Source organism: Anastrepha obliqua, chromosome 1 (genome assembly GCF_027943255.1).
Source record: "Anastrepha obliqua isolate idAnaObli1 chromosome 1, idAnaObli1_1.0, whole genome shotgun sequence".
Lineage (NCBI taxonomy): Eukaryota > Metazoa > Arthropoda > Insecta > Diptera > Tephritidae > Anastrepha > Anastrepha obliqua.
Genome location: NC_072892.1, coordinates 90,815,777 through 90,842,072, shown reverse-complemented (window position 1 = coordinate 90,842,072; position 26,296 = coordinate 90,815,777). Strand labels below are relative to the sequence as shown.

Genomic DNA, 26,296 nt, shown 5'->3' with positions numbered 1-26,296 from the left:
CCATTTGCCTGCCATTTGTATTTATCTTAACCAAAGTAATTTTTCATTTGCTCTAATCTTCCGGAAATATCAGCTCTGATGCTTTACGCAATTCTCCACATAATAGTTTTCTCACATGCGTAGTATTAAAAATTCTAGTTTGCCTTTAAAAATTACTACAAATGAAAGAGCGTACTACTATTTCCAAATTTATTTGCATATTTCAGCTATATTCACGCAAACCCATTATTCCTTATGAAGCTGCAAACTTGTTTGGTAGTCAAGTCTCTTAATCGCATTTTTTAAGAAAATCACTTCAATTATTTTCCAGTCTTTTTTTTTTTTGTTTGCTTGACAACTTTTTACCAAATTCTTCCACACCAGTATCCAATTGTTTGTGCCATTATATATTCACTTCTTAAATAAAATATATAGGTTTGCATAGAACATTTGGTTGCTAGGCTATGTAGAATAAATTGTTTTGAATGTTTTAATCAACGGAGCAATCAACATTTTTATGATAATCAGCTTAACTTTGAGTGACATTTTCTGCTGAGCGCTTTATTTATTTATCAGGTTATATAAGTTAGAAAAATAGAAGAAAAATATATATACAGTTGAAAAGAGCAATTTCATAGTCAAATGTATTATTAGAACGTACGTGCATAAATCAGCAGTCATACTATTTTTTATATACCATAGAAAATTATAACTAACTTAATTTTTCCACATACATTTTTTTATAGTTTTACTTCCTAGTTATCCTCACAAAATTATAAATAAAATGAAATCCCGTCCTCACTTTTATTTTTTTTATTATCTGATTTTTTCACTTGATTCTCTACACAAACCTAGCACAATTTGATTAAATCAACAAATCAAGCAGATGTCACGTCATATCAGCGACACGACATCATGTCAACATGTTAAAGAATGAGTTCAAAAGTGAATGGCTTGTGATGTGCGAATATTTTGTACACTTACAATAACAAGTAATGTCAAAGTTCAATTATCAACATTTATTGCATATTTTTGCCAATACTTGGTACCAACATAATTGAGGACGACAAAAATAATTATCTTTTTGCTGAATTTTGTTTCGGTTTTGTTTTTGTTTTTCCATTTCATCACAACGCTAGCTTTAAAGTTTTATTAGTAAAAAGTATGAGGGAACAAGTTACTAATTTGCGACACAATATTGTGTTATTAATGACTTATGGAATCACTTGAATTGAACAACTATCTAAAGTTGGTAGACGACTTAAAATTACGCACAGACGTGTGCAGCTTAACACATAGCAAAGAACCTGCATTGGAGTCTTTATGTGTTCGAGCCGTAATGTACAATAAGTCATTTGCATCGAATGTGAAGAAATTTTTATTGTGACATTCACCAGTAAGCCAAATCATTGTATGTCTGCTTACAAAATATTATAGTATTAGGCTTCATGCCATGCTTTCATTCACCTTACATTTTGGCTACATTGTTGCCAAGCATTTGCGATGGCCTGTTATAATATAGTATCTAGAAGAAACACTGTTGGGTTTCAGTATTATAAATATACTGCCCAGTATACTACTCGAATTTTTATATATATTTGAATGCAGCTGCTACCAAAACTTTTAAGGAAAAAGGAAAATTTATGTTACTTCAAAAGGCATTTACGATAAATAGTTACTTTTTGCAAGACCAGTAAACCAAAGCTTCAGCAGCTACTTTACGATTTAACAATTGCTTCTCATTAAAGTTGCTTTATAATATTTTGAGCCATAATATCAACTGCTCTGTACTATTTTAGGGACACCATATATATTTCGAACTGTTATGAGAAAGACTGGCAATACATAAACTAAAGCGTGATATAATTTTCTATTGTCACCAATCTTAAATCTGGGGCGTAGATGGCTTATTGTGAGAGGGTGCTGGTCATCAATTGTTGCATGAAATTATTTGCTTTGAATTGCCTGCTTTTGCATGGCACTACCTGCAACTATGGCGATTGTCACTCATACCATAAATTCTGTTCTACTTTCGAAATGCATACATATGGATATATGTGTTCTTATGTATGATGCTTATGCGTCACGAAATTGAAAGCGTATCAGTGATTGCATTGCCGATCAGCCAGTTAACTTTTTACCAATTCGAAACTGGTCGTCAAAGAGTTAATATTGTAATATCCGTATATCCTCATGACATATTCAAAGAAATTTGTCCAAATGTTTGAGCGGTTCTATATCAAGTGATCAAAGTATTTTGTTGATTGTCTTCATTTCTTCTAAACTAACTATTTTATTTGTAGGTTTGTGTATAGTAAGAAGTAAACTTACAAAAGTTTTGAAAAAATTTAACAATTTTAAGATAGATTTTGATAGTGAATATAGCACTTAAAAGATAAAAAGTTTCAATTAATTTTATAAAGCCATAAGGTCGTGCAGATCTGCTCAGCAAGCTTGAAATCTAACAGAAGTACTTCTTGAACACTTACACGAAATAGAGTTGGAAAACCAGAAGTAGAGGTATATATAACTGCTCATGCTCATCTGAATCATAATATCTAACATATGATTATTTCTTTAAAGCCGTAAATAATAGCATGCTGGTTTTTTATATTTCCTCTTATACGCTAAAATATTCGACATTCCTATATCCATATAAGTCTTGTTCTCATGTTAATTGATGTATCATCTTAAAAGATTTGGCAATACTTAAAATGCGCGCAATAAAAAAACAAAAATAAATATTCGCCAACCAACATTTGCGACTTCCGCTTGTGGCTTCTAGCCTACTAAGCGCACCACTACACAATGAATGCCAATGGTTTACCGCAAAAATGCTGTCAGCATTGTGTATACAAGTACGTACATGAGTACATCTTACCGCAAAATATGCCAAAAGCAAAAAAAAACATCAAGAGGTTTCGCCAAAAATGTTAATTCTCTGCTGCTACGCTTATGAAAAACCAACGAAAACGCGATGCCATCAGACAAGATTGGCACATCAGCATAGACTGCGCAGCCAACAAATCTTACTACGTGCTACCAAAAGCTAACTTGCGCTATCAACAACAACTACAACCGGCTATATGCTTGATGCTAACCAACAGACCGGTTCTGCCGGCCAACTGAAGCGAAAAAAAAATTAATTAAATAAAATGTATGAATAAAAAACACAAACGAAAAAGTGTAGCTAGCCAAATATGGTGAACAAAACAAAAATTGAGAAGCAAAAGAGAAAAAAAAAAAGAAAAATAAAAACTAGAAATAAACAAAGAAAACTAGCACACAAACGCCGAAACAATTACATAATTGAAACTATTGCCGGCAGGTTGGCTTGTTGGCACAGGTTCAGACGAAGCACGAAGAAACCGAATTTATTTGTTTGCAAAGCTCATTGCTATAAATTATGTAGATGCTGGGCGCTGCTGCTACTCCTTTCTACGCTTTGCTACTTTTTTTTTGCTGTGGTGGCAAATAAAATCGAAATTTGACTGTTGCTTTTCATATCAGTTTTTATTTTTTCTTATTAACCATAGACTGTTTAAACGAAATGCTAAATTAATTATGAATACATGTAAGAAAAGCGAACAAAGGAACAAGAAAGAAAAACGAGGTGTGAGCACTCGAATATCGATAAAAAAACGATAAATACCCACAAAAGCTAAGATACAACAGCTAAAAATTTGGTCAAACCAGTTCGTTAGCTCAACAACGACTTACTAACCTAGAAAAGTGGTCAATACAAGCCAGCATGCATACACAGATACGAGTACACACATAAAAGCATTACACTGACATGCACTTTAATATAAAGTGGATTTCATTTGGCTGATGGCGCATGCGTGAAATTTACCTTTGCCTCTGATTGATATAAAGGCGCTTTATACAAACAAACTGACAAGCTTACTTATCGATATGTGCATATCAAGCACTGCTATAATGTGGCTACTTAAATGAAGTTTGGACTACACTTGATATGCGACACGCCCAATTGCATTATTTATGCAACACGTTGTGGCACTAAATTTTGTTTACTGGCTATTCAGTTGGTTAACAGATGTTGTTGCCGTTGCTGTTGTCGTTGTTGGTATTTTTCGGCATGTTAGTGACATAATACCAGCAACAACAAAACAAAGAAGTGTTGCACTAGCAGGAAAGAGCCACACACAAACATATGCCTTCAATGCATTTGAGCGTGTGAGTGTGTGCATGTTTGTGCAAGTGTAGGCAGTAAATAACATTAACTAGCTGATCGAATGGCCGAGACGTAATCGATTGCGCGTAAGGGTAAATAAATTATTGGGTAACCCAGGCAGGTTTGAAGAAGGAAAAATTGGCATGAAAGATATGGGGAAATGAAAAAAATAAATAAATAAACAATAAATAAATCATATATACAATAAGTCGCATATGATGAAACGCACATTTGTTGGGTTACAAACCGACTGGTGTATTTAAATGCATTTAATACGCCTAATTTGTGTAGATATAAGAAAGCTTACGAAAGAAAATTATTTAATTTTGAAACCGCTTTACTTGTTTTGACTTTAGCGCGTACGGCTTTGGCTGTGCATTGATATACATTCGCGGTGTAGCTGTTGCAATAACTCTGTTTTCTAATATTCTAAAAGGCTGTTTTGCTTTTGTTCGGTGTTTAGTGAGGAGACTATGAAGAACAGTTAGCCCAAATTTGTTGCTTGAAGCATTTTCAAATAAAAGATTTTTGTTTCGTTCTCTCTTTGCTCCGCTGATTACTGCGTTAACTAATTTATTGATTTATAGTTTGGATGCTTACCTCAAAAATGTTATGTGCGCGCTATTCGGCGATTAAGAATTTAATTCATTTGAAGTTATAAGTATATTTATATTTTCCATGATGCGACTTCTACAACCGCCTAAGCTACTCTATAGCTTTACAGTGTTAACTCTTCCGCATTTTACTGGGTAAAAGAATGCAAAAAGTTCTTAAAAATAGGCTTTAGGAATAGATATGAAAATGTTGAGCAGACGTTAGATTGAAGAAGATACCCATCACATCTCAAAGCGCTAATTAGTCAGACGTTTTCAAAAAGAAGCATTAATTAATTTCTATGGCACTCTAACTATTTTTGGGTAAACAAATTAAGAGCATGAATACATATCTTCACCAAAAAGTGAAAAACATAACTTCCACGGAGTAAAAATGGCGATCAAAAAGGCGTAATCTATTTCAGTGTGTCATCCAAGCAGGAATAATTAGATTTGGTCCCACTGCGCAGGTTAAATAGTAAACAGTTTTCTCTAATGGCAGTCGTCCCATGACAGCCCATCGCAGACTTCCGAATGCATTAATGCCTCGAAAAGCCATCTGCTATTGGAGGTGGAATAAAAGTGTAGGCTCCTCAATTTGTGCAACAGCATCCAGAAGCACACCACATTTGGTGTATAGGGTTGGCCTAAAGACATACCAATGTTGTGCGTGGCATGCTTTATATAATAATTACATATGTAAACATTAGAAGCACAAACAACCAAATTTCTCACTTTCATACTGCTGTATTAGTTGCGGCAAAAAATGCGTCAAAAAAAAACAAACGAACAATAAATGCATCTGCAACATTTATTCAAGTTGTAGCTGCGTCAGCATACCCGCAGGTAACGCCGCACTCTAATTTGCCTTGACTACTACATATTACAATTGTAAGCGTACGCGTACATGTGTATGTTTGTAAGTGAGTCGTACCTTAGTTGCTTTTGCTAAATTTGTTCGTTATTTTGCTTATTGTTGCTATTGACGTTAGCTCGTATTGTTGTGCCTTTTACCAACTCTACTAGCAACTACATAATGCTGTGTTGTTTCACTAAAACCGTTACCCTATCTCCATTTACTTTGCAAGCTCTAAGAGCCAACTTATGATCGTTGTTGAGCATACGTCGTGAACACTTCAAATATATGTCTGCACATATATACATACACATATAAGCACACACAAGTAGCATAATACGCCAGGAAATATATGCGAATAAATACACCGCTGCATGTTCTCCCATCGGTATTGCTGTTGTTGTTGTTAGCTTGTGTTACTTTGCACTTAGCAATGAGTGCGACGTATGGCGGTAGGTATGGTGTCGTTACACATTTTTCTATTTCATGCAACATTAGTGTAGTGCAACATATGCACTCGTACAACACCAGCATTTGAGCTAGACCACTTCAGTTCAGTATTGTTGTAAAGTTAGCTTTGTATGTCTGGTGGGTAACAATATTTATGCTGTTGTTTTTAAACGCATTAAGATCGTCTAACAAGCGGCTGCCCACCGGCCGAACAACCAAACAACCGACTGCCCAACCAACCAGCCAACTCCTGCCCCTTTACGTGTACAATAGAAGCTGCAACAGCAGTGATGTTATGCCTTGCAGCATACGAGTAATTGAGTAAAGTGTTTGGTGTACTGCAGCAACATTTGTTGGACAAACATGTATACAAATTGAATGCCGCTAAGTATAAGGGCCGTGTACGGACGTATGTACATACATGCATGCAGTAAGTACGAGTATGAAGGTGGGGAGAGCATCGCTGTTAGATGTACATATTCATACACATGTATCAATAAAGTGCTAAAATGTACGCAACATAACACTGCGACCAGTTGTACTTATGGCTTTAGTGCGCCTTTAGGGACTCTTCTGTGCTGACTCGTACTCGTATGTGTATTTGTAGCACTTATTTATTTATGTGTGCCTTGGTTGCGTTGTAGCATCTTTTTTGCATTTACTACTTATGCATACTTATGAATATATCAGTAAGATCCATAGTTTATATGAATTCACCTGATTGTTGGCATGGGCGCCCAGTTTCCTTCGGACATAAATATTTCGTATGGATATTGTCGACGATGACGGGATGTTTATGAAATTTGATTTTTAAAGAGGAAAAGTTTTTTGTATTAAATTTCTTCTTAAAGTAATTTGTTCATTTGATTGAATGCCCGAATTAAATTTTTCAATTCAGAGTTTTCGTGTTTCACATTCAGTAGCTCGTTCGACGCATATAAATAGATAGTCTCACCTAGCAACCAAAATTAAACACACAGGAATAGTTAGTTCTATGAATATTTTTAAGTAGAAACTGAACTTACAATAGGGATGTCAAACCCGGGATCTCGGAATGTCGAGAATTCGGGATGATCACGGAATTTCAGTATTTTTCAAGTCCCAAAACTTTCGGGAACGAACTTCTTTGAATATTTTAATAAATAAATCCCAGACTAATCTCGGGATCCCGGAATTGCAATAACGAGATATCGGAATGTGCAAATCGAAAAAAAAAAAAAAATATTCATAATGCAGATGTTAAAGTTGTTTAAATGGGTTTCGCATTTCCTGAGGTAATGGCATGCTGAAGTCTGCCACTTGGGATTTTTAAGTTGCTTGCACTATTTGCTTAGCGCTTCATTCGCCATGTATGCAATTCTCATGCTGCTAATGGACTTCTAAATTGGGATCACACGCTTTAGACATCCAGCAATTATGCTCACAATACAGCAGGCAATGACAGTCAGAGCATGAATTTTCGATTTAATTACAAGACTACTCCTAACGGTTTCAGTTATCGCATTACACGGTATCATTTCATCAGTCTGCTCTCATATTTGCAACTCTTATAAAGCTTATGAATGAATATCAATGACATGTTGTGTGCTTGTAAACCAGGAGCACTCAGCTCTGCCCTCTTTGAATACATTTCTAAAAATTCCTGCTAGCTCGGTATAGAAAAATCTTAAGGCGAATGTTTGGCTGAATTCAAAGTAAAACTTGGATGAGCAGATCGCGCTTACGGTAGACCACGGTTCAAAGAATAATACAAAAATAACAAACATTCCCAGCGTGGCTTCAAAAGAGAATTTTAACGGCCAGATAGAGTGGTTCTATGTGGCGGTAGCACTAATGAAGAGATGTTCTAAGTGTATAGCTGAAGTTATGTGAAATCATATTTGACACAATGGAGCACGTAAGGGTCAAAATAAAGATTTCCGTCATTCAAAATAATTTTTTTTTTAGTAAAAAGTTTACTAGCAGTATCCAGTCTCATTGAGAAGCCTCATTGTATTGATGGGAAATAAAAGATGTTTAAAATAAAATAAAATATTATTACAAACTTCAACTCGCTTACTGCCAATTAATCGGCCATAAGTTGAAACACGATATTTTCATTATATTCCAATTATGTCTATGACACGAGGATCTCCACTAACCAAATAAGTGCGAAAGCAATATCTCTCAAGTAAAATAACTTTTTTTTTGGTTTGAGCAAACCAGCATGTAGAGCATGCCACATCAAATTGTCACACACACACGCACATCCATTCACAGGCTCAGCCAAGCATCTGCTACTGTTTTAATTATGCACAGTAGCGAATATTTGTTTTTTTTTTTTCTATGATTTGTTGTTGTGTAATTATTGCAATTGCAGATGCATCAGCTGATGTAATGAGCGCGCAGGCTGGAAACCGGCACATAGCAATAACAACCACAGCAGCAGCTGCTAGTCAACGCCGGCAACCACATGCAAGCCCCGACGATCTCAATTATGGGGACAACGACGACAATGACCGTCGCGCCGCCAGTAATCACAGTAGTCAAACACTGGCTGCTTAATGGCATAATTGTTGTTGCTACTATTGCTAGCGTACATTTTTTAAATTAATTTTTTTCTTTTTGCATAAATCCGTGTGTATGGTTACTAGCAACTTTTTACGCATTTTTGCGGCCAAACCTTGGTGTCTGCTGGAAAAACATTGGAAAACATATGAAATCCCATTGTTGTTTGCTTGTATAATTTAATTATTGCCTCTCATGCATAGTGCTGCTGTTGCTCATTTTCATGCTGCTGCCATTGTTGCTATTTATTAAACACTGCATAATTATAGAGATTATTAATTTCTCTTACGGGTTCACTTTTTCATGACTTGCAATGCTGATTGGCGTTAAGTGCTGCCACAATTATGCTTGCGGTAGAAATGCGCACAAGTGTCACAATTATTGCAGTGAAATGGTGCGCTTGAAATATGTACGAGAAGTTTATTTAATAGTTGCAGTAGTCATAACTGGTGGTGTGGGTTGCAGTGCAGCAGTGTTTGTTTTGTTTTTGCTGGTAATGTTATGAATGTTCTTATTTTCTATACTTTCACGATTTATACACATTGGCTGTGTGTTTGTCAGAAGAAGCCGCTATTAGTTACATATATACCTAAATGCATATGCATAAACAAATATAATATATGCTCGTATATATGGAATGACCACTTTGCCAGCGCATAATTTACAACACTAAAAGCTGTAAAACTGGTAGCTGCAGTCATAATAACTTCACAACACTCAAAAGCACTCAACAATTCAATAACGGTACCAGCAGCAACCAAAATTGCTTAGCAGTAATCAGTAATTCGAGTATCTGTGATCGGTAACTCGATCAGTTACAAAAAAAAAACAAAAACGAAAAACACACACACACCCCAACAGCTCGATAGCTTCAACTCAATCAGCAGCCACAGCCCGCTATCTCAGCTGCTGTTTTGTGCCTTTGTGTTGCTCCTCATTATATTCGCCTCTGCGCTGCTCTAATTTTTATTGCCAACATTTCATAGCATTTGCGGTTTTTGAAAGAAAGTGAAAGCTTTACAAAATACAAAATACTACTTACTATTTTTTTCGTTTTTTTCTTTTTTTTTTTTTGCATATAACACATACGACTTACTATAATCGCTGGTTACCAGTCAATGTGCCTTTTTGTATGCATGAAATAAATCTATGAAAAAACTATGTGACTGCAATGAGAAAAGTACCTACATACACAAATGGTCTGCATACGTTTGTACTATAGAGGCGTTATGCGGGCTGCGAAACGTGTTTTTTAGAAAAATAATAATCGCAAAGATATTTTTAATTCGGCAAATGGGTAAGGGTTTCGTTAGTGTGTACTGAAAAAATTGTGTAGGTAAAATTTCTGATAAGTTAGAGTACACATTTTCCCATTTGGCTTTATTCTGGCGCCTAAGTTGATTTTTGAGCTTTGGCATTTTAAAATACTTATAGAAAATTTTGTGGCAAATATTTTAGTAGCGTAGTTTTATGACTATTAAAATGTGAAATGGCAAATAGATCGTTAAAACTGAGGAAGAAATCCCCCCAGCTGTATGGTGCACATATTGGTTGACTCATAAACTCCCTTTTGTGTGCTGGTTTTGAAATTATTGGATAATTGCAACCCTCGACTCGATTTTCGTGTATGGCATCTACATGTTTAATTTTGGTTTCTTTTACCTTACTGATAGAGGAAACAGCAATTATAAAGAGTGATTTTTTAAGAGCTGTAGGAAAGTTTTTCAAAAAAACACATGTAAAATTCAGAAAAATGCATGCAATTTTTATTTAAATCGATAGTAGAGTCCATATAATTTAATGTTTCAAGATTATTTCATGTAAATGTTGACCGCGACTGCGCTTCAAATGGTCCATCCGCTTAGTCCAATTTTGGCATACTTTTTCCAATGTTTCGGTTTGTATCTCACATATACATAAATGCTTTAATGTTTTCGTTTAAATACGTTAATTGAAGCGGGCTTGTCAAAAATTAAGGCGTTATAACGCACGGAGGATGGTTCCATGTGTAGAAGTCCACGCAAGTGGGGAAAGTTACTGATCGCCATTCACTTGGGAATGGCCAGGACGATTCTTCTGCATATGGTTCAAGCAGCTCACAACGGCCGGGATTAGCCCACGTATCCTCTGGGTAGCTTCCGAACATCCGTTCGGGAGTGAGCTAACGTGAGAAGGCGAAACATTCCAGGATAGCTGGTTGTGCGTTGGGTTTGGGACCCGCCACTTAAAAATCGCCCCCAATGAAAAGTTTTAAAAAGCCTCGGATGAGACCTCCCTATACTGATGACGACCCCTGCAAACGAACTAAGGATTATGATTTGAGGGCATGCACCTGGAATGTCCGGTCCCTTAATGGGGAAGGTGCCTCTGCCCGGCTGGTTGATGTCCTCGTGAGAGTAAAGGCTGACATCACTGCCATCCAAGAGATGCGATGGACGGGGCAAGGAAAGAAAACCATGGGACCTTGCGACGTCTACTACAGCTGCCATGTAAAGGAGCGCAAATTCGGTGTCGGATTTGTTGTGGGAGAGAGACTTCGTCGCCAAGTACTGTCGTTCACTCCGGTGGACGAGCGTCTCGCAACAATCCGCATCAAAGCCCGTTTCTTCAACATATCGCTAATTTGCGCCCACGCCCCGACGGAAGAGAAGGACGATGCGACCAAAGATTCCTTCTATGAGCGCCTGGAACGTTCCTATGAGCGCTGCCCCCGCCACGACATAAAAATCGTGCTTGGCGACTTCAACGCCAGGGTGGGCAAGGAGGGAATTTTTGGTCCCACAGTCGGAAAATTCAGCCTGCACAACGAAACATCTGGTAACGGACAGAGGCTGATCGACTTCGCCGGGGCCCGAAACATGGTAGTCTGCAGCACCAGATTCCAGCATAAGAAGATTCACCAAGCCACCTGGCTGTCTCCTGATCGAAAAACGCGAAACCAGATCGATCATGTTGTGATAGATGGAAGACACGCTTCTAGTGTATTAGATGTACGTACGATCCGAGGACCCAACATCGACTCGGATCATTACCTTGTTGCAGCCAAACTGCGCACCCGCCTCTGTGCAGCAAAAAACGTACATCTACCTACGCAAAGAATGTTCGACATCGAAAAGCTGCAATCACAACAGACAGCCAGAAGATTCGCCACTCGACTCTCACTCCTGCTCTCGGAGAGCACTGCCCAACAACCCGGCATGCGCGAGCAATGGAGCAACATTTCTCGTTCCCTACGTACCGCCGCCGAAGAAGAAATCGGATTCCGGCGAGCCCGAAAAAACAATTGGTACGACGAGGAATGTCATGCTGCCGCAGAAAGAAAGGATGCCGCCTATAGAGCCACGCTGCGATCGGGCGCAACGCGAGCCATGTGGGATCGCTACAGAGAGCTGAAAAAGGAAGAGAGACGTATTATCCGAAAGAAGAAACGAGAGGCCGAAATACGTGAGTGCGAAGAGCTTGAGATGCTGGCCAACAGGAACAACGCCCGAAAATTCTACCAGAAAGTTCGGCGGCTTACAGAAGGTTTCAAGACCGGGGCGTTTTCCTGTAAGAACAAAGACGGCGAACTGGTGACTGACGTACAGAGCAATCTTAGATTATGGAGGGAACACTTCTCGAACCTATTAAACAGTGACAGCTGCGCATGTCACCGAGGAAGTGAAGATCCCGATACCCCAATCGTTGACGACGGAATTGTCGTTCCGCTACCCGATCATGACGAGGTGAGAATAGCGATAACGCGGCTAAAGAACAACAAAGCCGCGGGCGCCGACGGACTGCCGGCTGAGCTATTCAAACATGGCGGCGAGGAGCTGGTAAGGTGCATGCATCAGCTCCTATGCAAAATATGGTCGGATGAAAGCATGCCTGCCGATTGGAATTTAAGTGTGCTCTGCCCAATCCATAAGAAGGGCGATCCTGCAATTTGTGCCAATTACCGCGGGATTAGTCTTCTAAATATCGCCTATAAGGTTCTAGCGAGCGTATTGTGTGAAAGGCTGAAGCCCACCGTCAACCAACTGATTGGACCTTATCAGTGTGGCTTCAGACCTGGAAAGTCTACCATCGACCAAATATTCACAATACGCCAAATCTTGGAAAAGACCCATGAAAGAAGAATCGACACGCACCATCTTTTCGTCGACTTCAAAGCTGCATTCGACAGTACGGAAAGGAGTTACCTGTATGCCGCGATGTCTGAATTTGGTATCCCCGCAAAACTAATACGGCTATGTAGGATGACGTTGCTCAACACCAGCAGCGCCGTCAGAATTGGGAAGGACCTCTCCGAGCCGTTTGATACCAAACGAGGTTTCAGACAGGGTGACTCGCTGTCGTGTGACTTCTTTAACCTGATGTTGGAGAGCATCGTACGAGCCGCAGAACTTAATCGCTCAGGCACAATTTTTTATAAGAGCGTACAATTGTTGGTGTATGCCGATGATATTGACATCATCGGCCTTAACAACCGCGCTGTTAGTTCTGCCTTCTCCAAACTGGATAAAGAGGCAAAGCGAATGGGTTTGGTGGTGAACGAGGACAAAACGAAGTACCTCCTGTCTTCAAACAAACAGTCGGCGCACTCGCGTATCGGCACCCACGTCACTGTAGACAGTTATAATTTCGAGGTTGTAAAAGACTTCGTCTATTTAGGAACCAGCATTAACACCGATAACAATGTCAGCCTTGAAATCCAACGTAGAATCTCTCTTGCCAACAAGTGCTACTTTGGACTAAGTAGGCAACTGAGCAGTAAAGTCCTCTCTCGTCGAACAAAACTAACACTCTACAAGACTCTCATCATGCCCGTCCTTACGTATGGCGCAGAAGCTTGGACGATGACAACATTCGATGAAGCGACGCTTGGAGTGTTTGAGAGAAAGATTCTGCGCAAGATTTTTGGACCTTTGCACGTTGGCAACGGCGAATATCGCAGACGATGGAACGATGAGCTGTATGAGCTTTACGACGACATAGACATAGCACAGCGAATAAAGATCCAGCGGCTACGTTGGCTGGGTCATGTCGTCCGAATGGATACAAACGCTCCGGCACTGAAAGTATTCGATGCGGTACCAGCTGGTGGTAGTAGAGGAAGAGGAAGGCCTCCTCTGCGTTGGAAAGATCAGGTGGAGAAGGACTTGGCTTCACTTGGTGTGTCCAATTGGCGCCGGTTAGCACGAGAAAGAAACGACTGGCGCGCTTTGTTAAACTCGGCCAAAATCGCGTAAGCGGTTATAGCGCCAATTAAGAAGAAGATATCGCACGATCTGTGTGGCCAATTGACAGGTCCCGAACGTGAAATAAAATGTTCACCGAATGCGCCTCTCAACAAGTCCATTGTTACGCGTGCTGTGTGGCATTTGGCACAGTCTTGCTGAAACCACTTGTCATGCACGTCAAGCTTTTGCATTTTGGGCAAAAAAAAGTTGGATATCATTTCACGGTAGCGCTCACCATTCACAGTTACATTACAATTCGCAGCATCTTTGAAGAAGTACGGTCCAATGACACCTCCCTCCCTTAAACCGCACCAAACTGTGACCTTTTCTGGATATATTGGTAGCTCTTGCAATTCCCCTGGCTGATGTTCACTCCAAAATCGACAATTCTGCTTATTTGCGTACCCATTGATCCAAAAATGAGCTTCGACGCTTAACACAATTTTTCGATAAAACAGTGGATCTTAAACTTTCTTAACCGAACACGAATTTTTATAATAAAATTCAATGATTTGGAAGCGTTGTTCGTTTGTAAGACGCCTCATGGTTAAATTATAAACCAAACTGAAGATGTTTGACAGTGAAACAAATCACGAAACGTGCGTCAGCTGTTTAAACGAACGGTTTAAAAAGATAATAGCTAAAAAATCACCCTTTAGTTATAATATTTTGCTTTTGTAGAAAATAGAGCAATTTTTTCAGCTCTTTCTTTTTGAGCGCAAAGGGTTAGCATCACCGCTGGAAGTGCGCGATGCACTCAAATTAGCTTGCGTCGGTAAGACTTTCACTGTTTATTTTATTGAAAAATAATGATACAGGATTAACAAACTCATTTATTTGCCAGAAAATTTAACAAAAAATATTTTATTTCGCATTATTCCACTCTTTGTGATAAGGGAGAGAGGTCTTGTTAGCTAGGGCTAATTATTTGTTTATTATCGTTCGCCTACAGAGATTCCTACGGACTACTAAAATGGTTAAACATTTAAACACCTTTTTTAAAAGCTTCGGTTGGGCACCCGGATCTGGCCCTTTTCCGTCCAGTTCGAGAACCCTTTTTAAAAGATAATATCCATAAATTGATAGAAAATTAAAATCTAGGAAGCTACCTGAAAGCTCAAGTCGTTAGCTATAATAAAGATATGTTAAAAGCACGTCCAAAGTCGGAAAAGTCTGGCCAGTAAAATTTGGGAGGGTTAAACAAATTCAATATGAAGTTTTATAAATTTTCTTCGGAATACTTATTGCATCATCTAATTCATCTTGTTATTGCTTCATTATAAGCATAGGTGGAGGCAACTTGTTCGAATCCAAGTTCGCTGGAGGAGACAAGAATCAGAAACATTTTTGCTGAAGAACGGAGCCGTTAATAATTTTTAATAGCACAAAAATGTGAAATAATAAAATGAATTCATAAAAATAATATAAATATATACGTGAATATTCTTAGCTATTTTTTTTTTCTCGTATTACTCTCCTTATCCACGTGAAACAGATAGCAGCAAAATTTAAAAGCTGAGAATGGAAAAGTTGGCAATTTTCGATGTCTAGCAATAGAATTTATGCTTGAAAGGGAAAACTAGAAAAAAAGTTTGGCGGACTGTGTTACTAATGAAATATTTTTATGGATTCATGGCAAATACACACATATACAGTTTATTATATATAAGTATATATATTTCTATTAAAGTATGCATGCTTACATATATTTCTTTAATTTTCTTCAATTATTGTCGAATGCAGTGGGTAACCTTTAGAATATTCTGACCTCTTTTGAGAATTTTCTTTACATTTTCCCATCATACCTACATATCTACATGTATACTGCACATACATGTACGTTATTATATGCAAATTAATTAAAAACTAGCATTCACCTTGACTGCCGACAACCGTAACAAGCATGTTGCACGGATATGTTTATGGCGAGATACATGCAGGTACTTAATTCTGCATAAGCACTCATATACTCATATACATACATGTATGTATGTTCAAAACTATGCATGCATCACATCAATTTTCTTAAAATACTTGAAAAGACCTGCAAACATACAAACTTGTTAGATGCCCGCTATATACGCCCAAATACACATACACATTTGAGTATGTAAGTATGTAATTTTTATATTTATAAGTATTACAGGTGTGTTTTGCATAGGCTGTGGGGCGTGTCAATTATTTCGCGTGCTTGTTGTTGAACTTGTTGCAAATTTCCAAGAACAACAACACGCACATACATATATGACACATATACATACAAAAGTATGTATGTATACGAAACAATCTATTATTTTTAATAAAAAGCAAAGTTGTAAAATGCTTGCAATGAAAAATTGGAAAAAAAGCAAAAACAATGCCACACCACAGACATGCAATTTTATAATTAGAGCAACATGTAGCGACGCTGCTGGGCAATCAGCGAAAGGTGCTGATGAATGAAAGGCTCACAAGCGTCTGCAATGGTATGATACTCATAAGTACCTACGCTTATATGTATATGTAAGTACATACACACAAGATTGGTATGCGTGCAAGTGAATGTAGCGGCAACTTCACGACAAGGTGAATGGCTAAACTAACCTAATTACGAATTTTATGCGAGGCAAGCATTTCTTACAACGTGAAACTGTTTTTCTCGACTTTTAGCATTTTTCGAGATTGCTTTTGGTTTTTTTTTTGTTTTTGTAATATAAGTTTTTGTTGATATTTTTTACTGCATATCACTATGAAACATCTTAAGTTTAATGCTTTTAATGGCAAATGCTGAGTGCATGTACGTATTTCTGTATATTGCCTTGCTATGAATGTAATGAGGTGTCGCCCAACGTTGGTTGTTGCCTTGTAAGGCTATTATGTTTTTGTTGTTTCTGCATTTTTCACTTTACACACGTTTCATACTAATTTCCTTTCCTTTCTGGATAAATCTAAAAATTTGTCTCTTCTGCAACAGCAGCGGCAGCAGCATTTTACACATACAAGTACAAGTGTATATATATTTTTGTTGCCAAATCGCCTTTAAGCATATTTTCCACACATACCCACATGCATGCACACAGGCAGCCATATGTTGCATGCCAACAACGCGCGCAAATGGATGCAAATATACAACTGGGCGTGGAAGTTAGTAGCTGGCAACTAGTAGTAAGTGACTTTGTTTAGTATTTTTAGTTGTTTTTTGCCACAGTCCTGCCTTGTCGTGGCATTAGTAAGTCATTAAAGTTAATGAAATTGCTTGCACTGTTGTTGCCGGTTAACGCCTCTAAAGATGCGCTATGTGCGATAAACAGTGATATTTTAATTTCCTTTATTTTTTAGTTGAAAAATATTAAGCAACACTTTGTGCATTTTTTTTTTGGCTCTCTTATTGCACCTTGAAGGCCCCCATGCAACCTGTTGCATGAGAATGCTTCGAAATTCCTTTAAAAGTGAGTGAGTAAAAGATTTAAGGCAACTGCAGTAGGTGCAGTGTTAATTTGAGGTATTTACAATTAGCATTCAGTTCATATGCAGCTCTTCCTATAACTGTTTAGGCGTATTGTTGGCTTATTACTTCTCACGAAAAATTGTTGCACAAACTCTTTCAATTCCTTCTTTTTTTATTTATCTATGTTTGTGTTTTACCTTAAATAAGTTGCTCTGTTACAACTTCACTTATTGCCACAAATTATGTAATGGCCATAAAATCGCCAAGCAACAAGCATGTTGCAAGCAAAAAGAAAACAACAAAAATATGTAAAAAAGCTTTAACCATCTTTTCGTACATGCAACACTCTATAATTTTGGCAGACGACTTTAAAGTGCAACGGCTGCAATTACAAGCTGCAAGCTGCCACAAGGTTGCGACATCTACAAGACAGAAATTTATAGGAAAAAACGTACACAAAAATCCACTGCATATACGTGAATGCCAGTTTGCGGCAGCAACAAGTCGGTCAAAAGCGGCAACTGCTGCGAAGACATACAGGAAAAAAATCGAAAATAAGAAAAAAAATGCATTAAAAAAACCTTAAAAGGAAGGGGAAACCATTTGCCTGGCAATCGTGTCGTCTGCTCTTCTTCACCGACTTGCTGCCGCCTGCCTGTCACACCGCTGCAAATTGCAATTGTGCCGCCTTGTTGCTTGGCCTCTTTCGTGTCTTGTCTCGTTCGGTTTCAGCTGCTCATTGCAACATCGACATCACAGCGATCAACAAACGCACTTACAGCGCATACACACTTTTATATGCATATGTATGCATGTGTGTGTTCTTCAGCATTTTTACTCATGTGATACAAATTGCAGACAACACCTTCGCCTTTCCTTTTTAAATGCTCAGCTATACTTGCATGTGCATATGAATGTTCGTATGAATGTGGTTGTAAATATATTTTATCAACAGTCGCCAATCGCTATGAAGGACGTGCATTTTTTTCACTATTCACTTTGTGTTTTTGCGTTTTTGAATCTTGTTATTGCATAACCACTGGAGCACCTTGAATGGGTTTAATGTGTCATTATGCAATACTTGCAGACAGTTGTAGTGCATGTACGCGCACAATTACGTTGAGTTTGTTTTTTGAAAAGTAGCACTCGAAACGGGTTTGATTATTAAATTTTTAACGCCGCTCACCTTTTTTTGCCTTTTTTTTTGATAATTTTTTTCACTCGTCTCTTTTTGTATAAAGCTACTGCACTCACCGCTGCATACATACAGTCTTTATTAATGTGACTAATTAACGGTAATTATGGATTAAACACCGACAAAGGTGGTGTTGTGTTTTGTTTTTGGTGATAGGCGAGTTTGTTTGTGTAGGTGAACGAAGGAAGTTGTCGGCAAATTAGTTTTATACTTTTTTTTTGCTCCAAAGATAGGCATTAGCTTATAATAAACGAAGTCAATTAAATGAAAAAAAAAACTTAATTGTCTTAGGAAGTGAAAAAGCTTCGATGAATTTTGAACAAACACTACTCAACTCTCTTAAACGCTGCTGAGAGCAATGGAGAATTAGTGGAAATCTATGCGGAGGCAAATGTTATTTATTTTTAACACTTACATATATACATACATGTATTTATGTGAAGACGAAGAACCCCCTAGGAACAACTTGAGCGTTTCTGAAGAGTGTTTAGAAAAATATACAAAATTGTTGGCAATTTTTCAGCTCTTCCTCGGAGTAATACTTCTGTGATGAAATTAAAGTAAATTCCAAAATAAGTGGATCGTTGGCAAATTCTATAAAGAACTAAATATTTCGACTATAGGGTTCAAAATATAGCTCAATTGATGGAGCTTGCTATCCAAATGTCAGTACGACTATACTAAGTGTTGATACATGGAAACTTATCTATAAGTACATGGTGGAAGCTCGCTTCGGATTTAAAAATCATTTTGTTTAAATAATTGTTAATAAGGAAAACTTTCTCCCCAATCTGTGTATGTAGTCTATGTTAGCTGCTATTCAGAATCTACAGAAAATATTCAAGAAAACAGGAACAGCGATGTCCTATGGAAAGCAGTGATGGATAAAAACTTCTCAGTGCTAAAAAAAGGCTGTCTAAAATCAACTAACGTTGCTTCTGGTGTATGGCACGTCACAATTTTTCCTCACAAATTTAATGTTATATGATTAGTTTTGTGCCACCTTGCTAATTTTTGTAAGAAAGATTTTCTCATGACACATTTGCTTCACTTACCTGTTTATGTATGTTTTATCATTCAAATGAGTCGCTGATCTTTAACAATCGCTATATAGCAGCTAAGCACGCAGCTAGCGCTTTTTTTCTCAGGCAGTTGTCTCTTCCTTTCTTGAAGAAAAGCAAAACTTAAACTCCCGCTTAAAAAACGCGTTCAGTTATAAATAATTCGCAAAGAGTTTATAAACCCCAAATTCACACACTTTAGTAGCTTACTTAGCAGTATTTCTGCTTCCGTAGCATTTTAATTAATATTGAAAATAAATAAAAATAAGCTTAAAATAATGTTAAAAACAATAAGTCAATACAACACATACCAATCCTATTAAGGAACATTTAGTTTTTGTACACGCACCTAAAATGAAATAAAAACTAATTTAATAACATAAAATTGATTTCTAATTAAACACTTTTTATATGCATGCATATGTATGGACAATTTTTTATTTAATTCTATTTGGAAACTATTCTCAATTAAAAACAATTACATTTTGTGGTAAGCCGCATTTAAACAATAATTAGATGTGCTGATGAAAACTGAAGAGTAACTAAGCTCAGCACAAAGGAAAACCACTGCTGCGTAATATGATGCAAACTAAAACTGTACAAATACGTGCATAGCTTTTTAAATAATTTTTTTTTATTATTTACTTGAAACGAAATAATCTTTTAAAAATTTTAAATTTTTTTTACTATTTACTTGAAACGAAATAATCTGCTACGATAATAAAATGAACCTAAAATATGTCTCTAAAATTACCTTACTTCACCTTTAACTTAATATCAGACAATAGTTTTTAGGCATCTCATGGAAAAAATATTATATGTTGTTTTCTAACATATTTGCGCTTAAAATATCATTGAGATTGTTAATATTTAATAAAGGTATTAATTAGATAAAACAAATACTCGCTCATTCAAGTGGATTTTGATTTCCCTTGCACATCTATAAGCATATTTTTTAATGTTTCAGTCCGTGTCTGCTTTATTTATAGACCTTATATTGCGTTGTTGGGCATAATTAAAGCAATAGAAACACATTCCGAAACCATAAAACTGTAATCTCATACAAATGTTTAACTAAATATAATATATTATAAGGAATAATAGAAGTGAGCGAGAGAGAGTGAGAGTGAGCTAACGGCATGCAATTACACAGAAGAAGAGAAATTAAACTGATGTGTGGGCGAACTTTACAACTGATTTGCGAACTCAAATGAAAGCATACATTTAGGAGCTGCAAAAAAGAGAAACTCCAGTGAAATTAGGCTGTTCAAATAGACAGCAAAAAGTGCACTAAATTCGAGTGCGAAATGAATGTGTGTGTTTGCACTCTTGTATATGCATACATATGTACATATGTTTCTGTATTTGGCGTAAATCTTATTGGCCCTTTTTCGACTTTCTGGCTCAGTGTGGCTGCCTGATGAGCGATAATCTAATTGCAAAGCCGCAAAAGTGTGGCAGCGCTCATCACGCACACTTCAAGCTATCACGCACACCGACACAAACATACGTATGTGTATATGTGTTGAAATTGGCAAATGTTACTAGCAACAACTCAACGCTTAGCCACGCTAACCAACATTTGACTGATTGCCAACAAAATAAACAGCTAACAAATGAAACATAAACATGAATGCAATAACAAGAACAACCAATGCTACTAACAACACGGCAAAAGAGAGTGTGTGTGAGCTGGAAAAAAAGCGGCGAACGAGTTGCAACCACAATGTGCAACATAAACAAACGCTGCAGCAGTGACAGCAAGAGCTAAAGCTAAGCAAATAAAATCCTTAAAAAAGTAAAAAAAAAGTCATTTGTATGCGTGTAACTTTGTGTGCGCATTTGATCAAATGTTAAAGGCTTAGTTAGTAACCGCAGAAATGAGCGTTTAAGTCAACAGCAACTATAAAAGTGAAGGCCATCTGGGGAAGGAAAAAGTACGGGTGAAATTCCAATTCATTCGGAAAATTAAGAGGGAAAAAAATCAATGCAAGAATAATTTAATCAAATAAAATCTAGAGACAATTTAAATTTTGTTCAAATCAACTGACAAACGAGACTAACTTGCCTATTTTTTATTTTTTGTACCAGGATGGTCACAATTATTCCGATAACGAGTTCGTCCATATTAAAAACAATTGGCGAATGATTTTAGGCCGTCGACATAATCGGCAGTTCCAACATGCATTTCAAAGCCAAAGGTATTAGTGTGGCATTTGAGGTATCTGTTTCGCTTCTGTTTTACGATGCACGCAGCATATTCTAGCGTTTTCCACATTCCTTAAATATTTTAATAGTTTGGCGATAACTTGAATCTACACATATTCATGTTGTCACCAAAAGAAATCACAGCAGAAAAAATAAAAATAGTATTACAATTTTACAATTTTACAACATGAAAGCTCTGTTGACTATGTAGGATAAAGTTTATAAACCCCTGCTTCCGACAGTTCCGCCGCAATTAACTTCTATTTTCGATCTTTTCCATTATTTCAGTGCCAGAGGCAAAAATCCGTCAATTATTATAACATTATAACTTGTCGAAGTTGTTATTGTTATTACCGTTAAATACCTGCCAAAGTGTTTTACACCAAATTTCATGTCGCTTGCCAAAGGCAACCATTGCATAAAAGTACAACAATTTACCACTCAGTCTATCAGACCAGTAGCCCTTCATTTGAATACACCGACCACCAGCGGTTGCAGTGGTATTTTCAGATTTACAGTTACTATTATTTACACTCCCACTCTAAATTATTATTATTTTTCTGTGTATTTGTTGCTATTGTTGCCGGTTCGTGGTTTTTGTTTATGTTGGCCAGCTGACAAGCGGCCACAAAAGAGCACCACTAAAATGCATGCCACACAAGCCAGTTTGGACGACGGCAAAAGCACGTTGCATGGACTCGACAGACGATAGTATTAAACTGCAAAGTGACTGTGTTTGCGCTTATTGTTGTTGCTATTGATGTCTTTCCCCACTCCACCCCGTTCAACGCCAATAACTTTGCCCACACTTTGTGGCTATACGGGTTGAACACTCTTTGATGCTGTTATTATAATTTATTGATTTATTTTTTGTTGTTGTTTTTGGCGGAATTTTAATTAAATATTTTTAGTGAAAGCAGTGTAATTGTAAAGAAAATCGACGTGCTGATGCTGTTGAATATACGCAGGTGCATGCATATAATACGGAATTAAAGGGAAATAAAAGCGAAAAATTTCTAAACAATTCATACATATACATATATACATATATGTATGTATGAAACAAAGCATTCCTGTCACATATAACACGCAACATAGAGTATTTTTTTACTTTGCTTGTTTGATTTCTGTTGAAATTTTAATACAAGTTAAATTTAATAAAAGAACGGAAGTGGAAGTTACTGAAAATATATTGGAAGCATTGAGATGGTGTAACAAGAAATGTATAAAATAAATTACAATAAAGTAAAGTAAAATAATTAAATTAAAATAAATAAAATAGAAGTATGTAAATATAGTGAAAAATAAAAAAAAACTATTAAACAAAATAAAAATGAACTAAATTCACAAAAGGGAGATTTTCAAAAAAAATAGATGTGTAAAAAGTATAACATTTAAATTAGACTAATTAAAAAAAAATTATTGTAGCTACATAAGAAAACATTCAGACAAAACAAAATAAAAATAAATGTAATGAAAATAAACAAAATACAAAATTTGAAATAAAGTAAATAAAAATGAATTCAATTAAAAAAGTAGATTAAAAAAATGTACAATATAAAAAAAAATTGAATAAATATAATTTCAATTAGATACTTTAAACAAAAAAAGAGAAACATAATATCTATCAACATCTATACCTATGAAGCTTTCAGCTATTAGTCCATAGATGTCGCTAGAAGTATTTTTAAACCTTCCCAAATGTCTTGTATTTCATCCCCTTAGTATAACAATAGCCTATGTGCTCATAGGCTATTATTTTTTTATTGAATTTTTGGATTCTCCATCGTCGATTTTATATGTGGTCAAAATTTTGTCAAACTCTAGTTCCACAAAGTGGGTCAAAACGTCAGTCAAAAAATAATAAATATTTACAGACATAACGAGATTTGAGTGAGAGCTACTTTCGACAAAAAGTTTGAAATTCATTTTCTCAAAACATCAAAAAATTTATAGGCTATTTTAATACTAAGGGGACGATTTTTCGTCTGTCATCTGTCAACAATATTCAGCTCATTGTTTGTTACGTTTCATACAACAATGCATTTTTGTCACTCTTAAAAAAGTCGAATTTCGTGCCTTCAAACTACGATTTGCGGACATCGTTGATTTTCTGTTATCAATTGGAGAAAACGCTTCATAAGCTCATCAAATGTTTATGGAAGCTTATGGCCGTGGCCGGCCACCGAAAAAGTTTGAGGATGGTCAAACACAAAAAATGCTGGCAGAGCAGTTGGGAGTGACCCAAAAAACCATTTTCAAACGTTTGAAAGACATGGGCATGGTTTTAAAGCTCGGAAGATGGGTGCCGCATGAACTGACTTGATGACAATGCACCGCCACATCGAACAGGAAGGACCCGGGAATTGGTGGAGACGTACGATTGGGAACCACTGGTGCACGCGGCTTACTCACCAGACTGGGCGCCTTCCGATTATCATTTGTTTGCATCGATGGGCCACGCACTTTCCGAGCAGCGCTTCAATTCTCACGAAGAAGCCAAAAAATGGCTCGATGATTGGTTTGCGGCCAAAGACGGCCAATTTTTTTGGCGCGGCATCCACAAATTGAGTGAGAGATGGGAAAAATGTGGTAGAACAAAAAACTAAATTGAGCAGACATAAAATAAAACTAAATTAGTTACAAAAACATAAGGCACAATAAATTGAATAAAAAAAAAACTATAATGAACAAATTTAACTAACATAAATTAAAGTTAGTTAAAAAAAAAATAAATTAAAATAGTGAAAATTTAAATAGGGAAATAAAAAAAACAAATAAAAACTAAATTTAATTAAATTAATTTAAATAATTATAAAAAAAAAATAAAAGCATGTTAAAAAAATAATGAAAGCACGTTGAAATAAATTAAATAATGAGTTATATTTAATTTATTATACGTGCTTTATATTAAAATAAAATTAAAAAACAATAAAATAGATTATAAAGAATAAAAAAAAAATTAAAAAGTCAAATAACATAGTATTAAATTAAACTAAAATATAAATTAAAAGAAAGTAAATTCTAATGAAAATAAATACAAGCTCAAATTTTAGAAGTCAAATAAAATGAGATTGGTTTGAATAAAAAAAAATTGCGAAATGAAATGATATACAATTCAAATAAATAAAATTATATATGAAAAAGCAATAAAAATTAAAATAAATAAGATTGAACGAATATATTTTGCATATGTGTATATACTTGTCCTTGCATACTTCGCAAGATCTCCTCCTCCTATTTATGGGATGAGTCTTGATGCATTTCTACAAATGAGGAGACCTAAAATGTATGCCAGTAGATTTCTTGCCATTGTCTGCTGCGGAGTGATCGCTATTAGAAAAATAAAAATTTTCTTTTGATTTGGTTTTTCATGCCTCCACCGGGTGTCGAACCAGTGCACTAAGAACGAAGCCGTAAATAAATAAAGTGAGATTAATAAAAACTAGGATTAAATTAAATTTATTAAAAAAAAAATGTTTGTTTTAAAGTGAAAGTAAAATTTAATTGAATTAATTCAAAAACAATAATACTAATGAAATAAAATAATTCAAGTAAAACAAAATATGACTCTCTTTATTAAATGGTTAAACGAAAAGCATTATAAAAAGTTCCAAATTAAAACAAAAAAAATTTACATAAAATAAAAAAGAAATTAAATACAAATAAAAACAAAATAGTTTATGAAATTAAAATAAAGTAAATTAAATATTTTCACAAGGGATATTCCTAAATATTCTTACACAACTTTATAAAAAAAAATGGATTACAATAAATTTTACACATTTTGTGCGCAAATTTACTTTCTAGCAATATTTTCACAAAATGAGATCAATTGCAAAATTATGAGTGTAGAAATATTCATAAATTTTGCGAATACTGAATCCTCTCCTATAATATGCATTCTGTTTATTTTGCAGTAGAGTATTTGCATATTTAACAAATTCGCATAAAAAAAGCTGCACTTTTGTGATGCCACAAAACCACACCACTACTACTAATACATCATTCGACGCACTGCCAGCAACATTCATTTGCATATACTTGCACATTCAATCAGCTAACGAATATTTTCACATTAACCAATTCAGATGCGCACCAGCATGCAAATTTTGTTTTTGTTGTTTATCTCAACACAACAACGCCATTAAAAGCTATTACACATTTGTTACCCGTAAATATGTGTGCGTGCGCAAATGCAATGAAATACTATTGAAAAATGTTGCGTGCTGCAGGCTGCCTGCATTTGGCAAATATCTTGTCAGCAATACTCTGCGGGTACCTACACACATAAATATGCCAATAGCTAACCGAATTGCCAACTTTACTGGCCGGGTTTTAGAAGCAGCAAAATGGCAATGTTGCATAGGTATGCATAGTAATGTGTTGTTTTACAGCTAACAACCAAATTTTGGATTCGAACACATTTCACTTCGAAAACAATTTTGATGAATAAATTATTGAGGCATCATGAAAATGTGTTACCTAACAGAAAAAGATTCATTTTTTTTTGTTGTTTTTTGGAGTTTTTAAAAGATCCAAGTGCATACGTGATTACGT

At 36.1% G+C, this 26,296-nt stretch overlaps 1 protein-coding gene across 2 annotated transcripts in view; it reads left to right on the top strand.

Moving 5' to 3' along the window:
• Positions 1–26,296, top strand: part of LOC129250813 (protein obstructor-E) — a 71,249-nt gene that overhangs the window by 19,576 nt on the left and 25,377 nt on the right. The window lies entirely within an intron of this gene.